Source organism: Fukomys damarensis, unplaced genomic scaffold, assembly GCF_012274545.1.
Source record: "Fukomys damarensis isolate Sample0158 unplaced genomic scaffold, DMR_v1.0_HiC HiC_scaffold_16, whole genome shotgun sequence".
Classification (NCBI taxonomy): Eukaryota; Metazoa; Chordata; class Mammalia; order Rodentia; family Bathyergidae; genus Fukomys; species Fukomys damarensis.
The window spans coordinates 132819171-132827419 of record NW_022900928.1 but is presented as its reverse complement, the minus strand read 5'-3'; positions in this window follow the sequence as shown (position 1 = coordinate 132827419).

The following is an 8249-nucleotide window of genomic DNA, read 5'->3' as shown; positions in this document are numbered from 1 at the left end:
CCAGAAGGCAGAAAGGTCAAGGTCCAAGGCAGGGACACTGCCAGGGCCATGTCCCCTCCCTATGGCACTGTGTTCCTGTGAACCGCTGTCCTGGACCAAGCCTGACTGTGATGCAGACAGCAGGTACAAAAGCCTCTTCTGAGCAAAGACCCTCACAGGTGGGATCAACAGCAGTGCAGGATACCCTTCCCCGAGAGGAACAGCTAGCTGTGGAGTCATAAAAACACCAAGGAAAACAGTTTTCCTGCATTGTTTCTCTTCCCACTCCCTCTGACACACGGGCTGGCTGCAAACCAAGGTACTCAGCTCCAGGATCCCATATGGTCCTGCTTGAAGCTGCCCAAATGGAACCACAGCTGCAGGTGCACCTGCACAGCACAGCTCCATGGGCCTCTGACTTCCAGGGCATGGTGGGCTGTTCCCTTCTGTGCCCCCAGTCACATCTGAAAGACGAGTGGTTTTTCTCTTTGAGTCTCAGACTACAGCCAGGTGCTTCTCCTTCTGTGCCTCCACGGGCTGAATTAGCGCTTCTGTCCCCAGTGAGCTCTCATGCTCCAGCTCAGCCTGAGTCCCTGAGGCGCTGGGCCTCAGCCCTCTGCTGACCCTTTCTGGCTCTTGACTGTCTTCTCCCTGTCTTGGTCTTCTCTGCCTTGAGCAAAATGAAAGCATTCGCTTAGAGGACCATGAGCGCAGACATGCCAGATGTCACTGCACTTTCTTCAGTGTGGCCAGGGTGAGGTCTCCTACACCTCACCATATCCCCCCTTCTCAGCTGTGGTGCCCCCCCATTTCCCTTCAGTGGCTACATGCTCTGTCACACCCCACGCTCTGACCATGCTCACCTCAGTAAACAGCACACCTTGTAAGCACATACCCATCAACCACCCGACTTCCGGTGAGTCATCACAGCCCACCAGGGTTTGCTAAGTGTTAGCAGTAACATAGCAGGCACTCACTGTTTTTCCCAAATGAAAAACTCGCACCCTACCCAAGAGAAGGAATCATTTTAGATCACTGGGACTCACAGGATCACTGATGCGTGAAGAATAAAACGTACTGGCAAGGAGAAAGCCAGGAACAAGCGCACCCAAGTCCCAAAGGCGGTTTTCTTTGCGGACTTATGCTCTGTTTTTATTAACTTGTTAAAATTTTCCCCATGAATAACAGAAATGAATTACATGAGCTTTAGGCAGATGACAGAACATCTGTATCCTTCTGCCTCCCTCCCAAGGACATAGGACTAGTCCCCAGGCCAGCGACCCCTCAGGGAGGTCTCCCCCCTTCCAGTCTCCTTTCAGGATTTCACAATACACATTTCCATCCCAAAAGGCCGTCGGCATTCTGCCCTGGAGAGTGCTCTGGGTCTCCCATGCAAAAATGTCCAGACTGAATCGGTGGATTACACAAAAAACCCAGGCAGAAAGCTGCGTGGGGGCAAAGCTCATATTTCAATGACTAAAATGCAGATGTAACGAAGAGAAGAGGCAAAGCCGGATAATACACAAGGGTGGCAGTCCCCGGGCAAGGCAGGACCAGCAGCTGGGCTGCAGGCTGAGTCCCTGCACTGAGGCCTGGGCCCCCGTGATCTTCCTAGGCGGGACAGAGCTGCCTCAGAGCCCCACTGGGGCCCAGCCCCCTCTGGCCATTGGTAAGGGTCTCAGCTGCAAGACCAGATAACCAGAGACCAAGGTCTCGGAAGTCTGGGCTGAAATATAAATCAGTGTGGTTGACACCAACAAGGAGAGGATATCACCTTCTGCAGCCCAAGGCACATCTGCTTGTTGCCACTCTTTCTCTTTGCCTTTCAGACCCTGCCATTCTGCAGGCTGTGCGCAGGGAGAAGAGAAATGTCAGGACACAGCCTCTTTGCACACAGGGACCAGGTAGCCTGGGCAGCAGCTGCTTCCGGGATCCCCTTTCCGAGAGACCATGCACATTTGGAGGCGAACTGCAGAGGGACCTGTGATGCCAGCTTACCCACAGTGTCCTGGCACTGCAATGCCCAGACACAGCCAAAGTGTCACAAAGAACTGCTTTCTGAGTTTACCCTGAGGCCCAGGCTGGCCTAGCGGTGGGCCCTTCCAGCTTCAGATCCCCAGAGGGGTTCCTGAGGCCAGGGCAAGGCCCTTGAAGTGGCCAGGCAGGAGAGGATGGGGTCAGCAGGGATGGGGGTGTGCAGGGCCTGAGTGCCGGGTGGCTGAAGGTGTGGGTGGCATGGCGGTCAGCCTGCAGGGTGTCAGCTGCCCTTGGGCTCGGGGTAGAAGTGGGTCACCTACATTGTTACGGGAGGCAGGGCGCCTGGGCAGGAAGACCCCCATGTTACAGGATCTGCCCCTGTAACAAGGTTCTACATGCAAGGCAGAGGCTCAGTAATAAAAACTGGGAGGAGCCAGGCTCGGCAGCACAAGTCTATAACCCCAGCACTCTGGGAGGCTGAAGCAAAAGGATTGCTAGTTCAAGCCCAGCCTGGACAACACAGCACCTTAGTGAGACCTTGTCTAAGAAAAAGACCAAAAAATTAGGGCTGGGGTTGAACATTTAAAACTCATTGTGAAGACCCTGGCTTCAATTCAAAAAAGAAAACAAGAAGCCAGGAGGGAAATAGACAGGTGAGACTCCTGGATGGAAACACTTATGACATAGGAAACAGTTTTGCCATCACAGACCCAGGCCCAGGGATAGTAAGGGTGTGTTAATGTTAGGTATCTGCTCCTGAGCTCTGGAAACAGCCTAGCAGAGGACAGAAAGAGCAGAGGATGGAGCCTGAGGCTTGGCATGCCCCTTGCTTCATCTAGAGCTGTGCTTGGCTCCCGAATGTCCAGCCCACCTCACGCACTGCCTGGACCCAAATCCCAGGCCACCTCCTCAAACAGCCTCCTAGCCACCCCAGGGAGGAGCTTGCTGATGACAGTGGTACTGGGGACTGAGATGCTAGCTGCAGCCACCTTGGGGGAGAAGCCTGGCTCAGCACCCTGCTTGACTCCTAGCATCTCTGGATGACACAGCAATGCCCAGCCTTCTGGACCCACTGGACCCCAGGGGATGGGCACCAAGATGGATGTCACCAGCACCTCAGTCAATCTCCTTGCTAGGACACAATACCCAACACCCAAAATTTAAAGGAGCAGAGGTGGATTTTGCTTCAGAAAGCTCAGTCCTTATGTGGTCAACAGGATGGTGGAAGGGCCTGGGTGTGGGAGAGCTGCTCACATCATGGCGGCCAGGATGCAGGGGGAAGGGAGGAGCCAAGGAAGGAGGTATGCTCTTCTGGTCACATTCCCAGAGACCTACCTTTTCTGACCAGACCTACCTCCTAACACCAATCCAGGTAAATGACACCGTACTCTAACCACCTTCCACAGGCCCCTCCTCTGACACAGGAGGCTGTAGGGAGAACACCCAGATGTAAACCATAACATCTGTATAGACTGGCCAGACACAGACAGCCCTGTCCTGACCACGGGGACAGAAAAGAATGGGGTCCCAATCAGGATTCACAATGCTGAGCCGTGGCTGCCTCAGCAGAGCTGGGTCCCTCCCCTAACACGCAGACAGTGGCCCGACAACCGCAGGGAGCCTGTGCCTGCAGTCACCCTGAGTGAGTGGTGAGGTCAGGGACACTGGAGAGATGGGAACTTCCTCCTTCCCTGGAGAAACTGATGACTCACAAATGCTATGTGCTCTTTTGACCCCTGGAAGTAAGCGGGTTGAGTCGCAGCACACAGCCAGCTAGACCACAGGCACATTCAAATGCACTCCCCAGATGTACCCAGCACCACCATCATTTGTACCTGCCACAGCCTTGAGGTCACACTGCTGATGGCTGCAGCATGGGTGGCCTGTGGGCCAGGCCTCAAACCACCACCAGCTATGATCCTGCTGCTGTTCTCACACCCAAAGGTGCAGCCAGGGAGGAGGGTGAGGCCATGATGAGCACCTCAGTCTCTGTAATTTAGTAAAAAACAAAAACGAAAAAAAAGAATTGCTTGAAAAACCACTGGCAAGATGCCTCCAAGTGCCCTGGACCCATTTGGCCATTTGGTCACGATGCCTGGCGGAGGAGCTGTCTCGCGATATGGACACAGGACCTCACCGTGTGCATGGGCCTGGAAGATGTGAGCCGAGATTCCACTAGGTGGCCATTGGACAGAGTGCTCAGGAGGAACAATGGTAGGGGTTCCATCATGGATGGGGGATGCCGGGAAACAGCCTTGGAGGCCACCCGCTTCCTTCTCCCTGTACCTGGTCCTGAGAGTTCAGAGCTGGAGGCCTGGACATGGAGCTCCAGGGCTGGAGCTGGTGTGCTGTGGTGGAAAGAGGCAGGGGCAGAGCGGCCTCATCCTGCAAAGCATCTTAGCTAAGCTTTCTTGCTAAAGAGGAGCTTTTTGTTTTAAAAAAGCAATGTTTACCCCAGGTTGTTAGGGCCGCAGGAATACAGCCTCGGGGCTCTTCCAAAGATGAAGTGAAGTAAGTGAGGATCTTAATTACATGACTCCAACATTTGACAGAAAGTACACACACACACACGAATCAGCTTTGAACAAGCTAGTTGGCTGGAAACTCATCCAGCAAGTGTCAGGGACAATTAAATAAATGTGAAGCATGCCACTGTGGCCTCTGGCGGTTATGTCAGAGGCAAAATGTGTAACTCTTCTACAACAATCCCGCACGGTGCCCGCCATCGCCCAGCCACCCCGAGCTCTCTCCTCTCCTCCCAGGTTGAGCAGAAACTGGACCATCAGTTCTGGCATCCTCTCTCAGCTCTGCTCCTGCTGCACAGCAGACAAGTCAAGGGGACTCAGGGCAAGCCACGCCACACTAGGGAGGCAGGGGGCTCACCGTGCCCACCTTGGTTTGGGTTGGGAGATAGGAAACTACTTCTGAGAAATCCAAAGAGCAGACCAGACTTTACGTGGATTTGGGGTCTGATTTCAAACCACCTTGAAGATCCACAACAATCCAGGGTGAGAATTCGGTTGAAAGCAGGGGTCCCCAGTCCCAGTCCATGGACCCATTGGGAACCAGATTGCAAGGCAGGAGGAGAGCGGAAGAAGGCAAAGCAGTTTCGCCTGTGTTTGCAGCTGCCCCGTGGCTCCCATTAAGGCCTGAGCGCCACCTCCTTTCGGAGCGTTCTAGGTTCCCACAGGAGCACAAACCCCACTGAGAGCAGTGCCCAAGAGGGCTCCTGGCTGCAGACACCTTATTAGAATCGAATCCCTGATGACCTGAAGGGGAGCCAGGGCTCTGGGCACAGCTGTAGTTAAACAATAACATTAGCAGATCAAAACCCTGCTTGCTGGTGAGCAGCAAGCGACCACTGAGCAGCGTCTGGTGGAAGGCATTAGGTCAGAACCCAGCACTTACTTCAGTCCGCACACACCCTGCCCACTCTTTTATTGGCCGCTTCTATCCACGCCTCTTTCCCAGGCTGCGCACTCATCTCTGCCACACTTTCAGTGAATCCACAAGCTAACTTTAGCCAAAATGAGTAAAAGCAAAGATCATTCAAAAGCATCCTTGGAAAGGGGCAAAGACCGAAGGGTGGGACAGCAGAAAATGCTAAGATGACAACACAGAGAAAGCTGCACTATCATATGGAGACCAAGCATCCTGCATTAAAAAATGGGCCTCTGGGATTCTTCAAAAGGAAAAAATAGGAAGATGAAAAAGCAACCCCTGAAGGACACTTCCTCTTCGATAGAAGCACCTGGGAGCATCGTTCTTAGTGGGTGAGCCCATTGCTAAAGCTAAGCAGCCCTTCGCTGTAAGAGTTGGTCCTGCCTGTTGCTGAAGGTGTTGAGGCTGCTGCTCGAAAGGTGGCTCGGGTCCTTCTTTGGGGCTGGCGTTGTGACTAGATCACTGGGTGAAGCTCCAGAGGAGGGTGAGGCAGAGCCATCAGACAGGACCAGTGAGTCACTGCGGTGCACAGCCCAGGTCTGTGAGTGTACCGATGTTGACCACAAGGCAACAATATGTGTTTTCATGCCATCTGTTTCCCAAGTGGATGTGTGTGAGCATATGTGTGTGCACTTTTGTTGCCAAGGAACTCTGCAGCCACACTGCAGAACTATGCAAGGCTGAAATGATCAGGTATGAAGAAGGCTGAGCTGGTCGCTGTGGGTCAGCATGCGTGGACACGGAGGTGCCATGAGGGGCCAGCTGTCTAGTTTCACTACTCTGGTCAAACAGGTCGCTTCTCAATGTTAGTTTCCCCATGGTGCGATCCACAGCCAAAAGTGTCACCTGCACTTAGCAACAATGGCAGGATGTGGTTGAAACTGCTGACCAGTGAGAGCACACGTCCTCAGCTCACATCTGCTTGTGCAGCTCTATGAGGAGGTGGACACAGAGTGCACACTTTTCTTCTGTGAAGGTGGATAACTTTCTAAAGGTAGACCACAGGCCAGAGATTTTGAGGTCCAAGGGCTGCTTCAAAAAATTATTTTAGAAAAGAAGTCGCCACTGGTACACATTTCAGTGACACAGAATGGGTTGAGAAGCTGGCTTACTCGTGTGACATATTCAGCCTCCTCGGTGAACTAAATCTGCCACTGCAGGGGAGAATCGCAACTGTGTTCAAGTTGGAGTTAAAGTGGATGCATTCAAGGCCAAACTGGAATTATGGGGGTGGCAAGTGCATATTGGGATTTGACAAATTTTGAACATTAGCAGAGATTTGGGAAGACAAGAGCCAGGGCCTTCTTTCTGCCAGCAGGTGCATGACCACCTATCTCAGGTCTCAAAGCACGTTGCCCTTTTCTTCCCAACCACAAAAGATCCCCAGACTGGGAAGGAATGAATCCATGACCCATGTGTGAATAAGCTACGTTAGAAGAGGATTGACTGCATGAGATCGTAAACGCTGGTGGCCTAAAAGCATGCTTACGACAACTTCAAATCAACATCCATTCTGGATTAAAGTCAAGGTGGAATAGCCTGAGACTGCCACAGAAACACTGAAAACTCTGCTTCCTCTGAAGCTTCCTGTATTTGTGAAGCAAGGAGATTACGGAGTAGCTGAACATAAGAACACACTCCAGGTGTCGTTGCCACCCATCACCCCACACAGAGACAGTCTAGCTGCAGGAAGACAAGCCCAGGGCTCCCACTGAATCTGCATTATGGTAAGTTGTAGAATTAGTTTGTTATATATTGTGATGTAATAACAATAGAAATAAAGAGTGCAGTAAGTGGTATACACTTCAATTATTCCAAAACTATCATACGCACCCCACCCTGTTACGTGGAAAAATCGTCTTCCACTGAATCAGTCACTTGGGCCGAAATAAAAGGTTGGTGACCATTGGTTTAAGGGATAGTTTCATGCTGAAGCCACACAGAAGCAAACACAATGCTTTCCAGAGGAGAGTGCTCTCTTCATATAAGGAATGCGAATTCTTTCACAGATAACCTAGGAACAAAATTTGCCTCTCCAAAGGGCAATTCTCATTTAGGACCTGAACTTCAGTGACTGCTCTTGACCTTGATACAGTATGGTTTGCAATCTGTGCAAAAGAAAAGTAATACAAATAATATTTTTAAACCAGCATTGTTTTCTATGTGGAGAAGCTCTCTGTGTGTACTTCCTTCTTTCAGATGTTTTCTGCACTATCTAGAGTCACTGCTGCTGAGGTCTGCCCCACCCCCGTCATGATCATGACCATGACAGTGGGTGGCTGTGGCCGGGGAGGGATGCCATCTAAGAAAAGCAGAACAAGAAGCCTCCCCAGCTCCCACTCCAACCCAGAGCCACTGCCTCAGAACTCCCGAGGGTGGCCCCTCACAGTCAGACCCCATGGACAAGGCCAGTGGGCAGATACATCAGCACTCAACAGAGACACCCCTTTCTCTCCCTGCAGGAGCTCTCAGGAACCAACAGGGAGGAGAGTGTGGCTTCCCTGGGGTGCACTTGAGTCAAACAAGCTCCCAGATTAGACCTAGCTGCCTGCCTTCTGGTCCCAGGAGTGTTAGGGTGGTGCTGGCATCTGGTACTCCACATGCTGTCCTGCATCCTAGAGGCCTGAGCCCTCCTCCTTAGTGGCTATACCTTCAGTCCGGAGGATCTGGATCTCACAGGTAACTGGACACCTGCTCCTCCATGGATTTTATAATCTACCTGAATCCCAGAGGACACTCTGACCCCCTCAATCATGACTTCTCACTGTAATACCCAAGAACCAGCAATGTGATTTATCAGATTTATAGTGAGAAAATTGTCTTTGTTGCGGTATTAGTCAGCTTTCCATCAC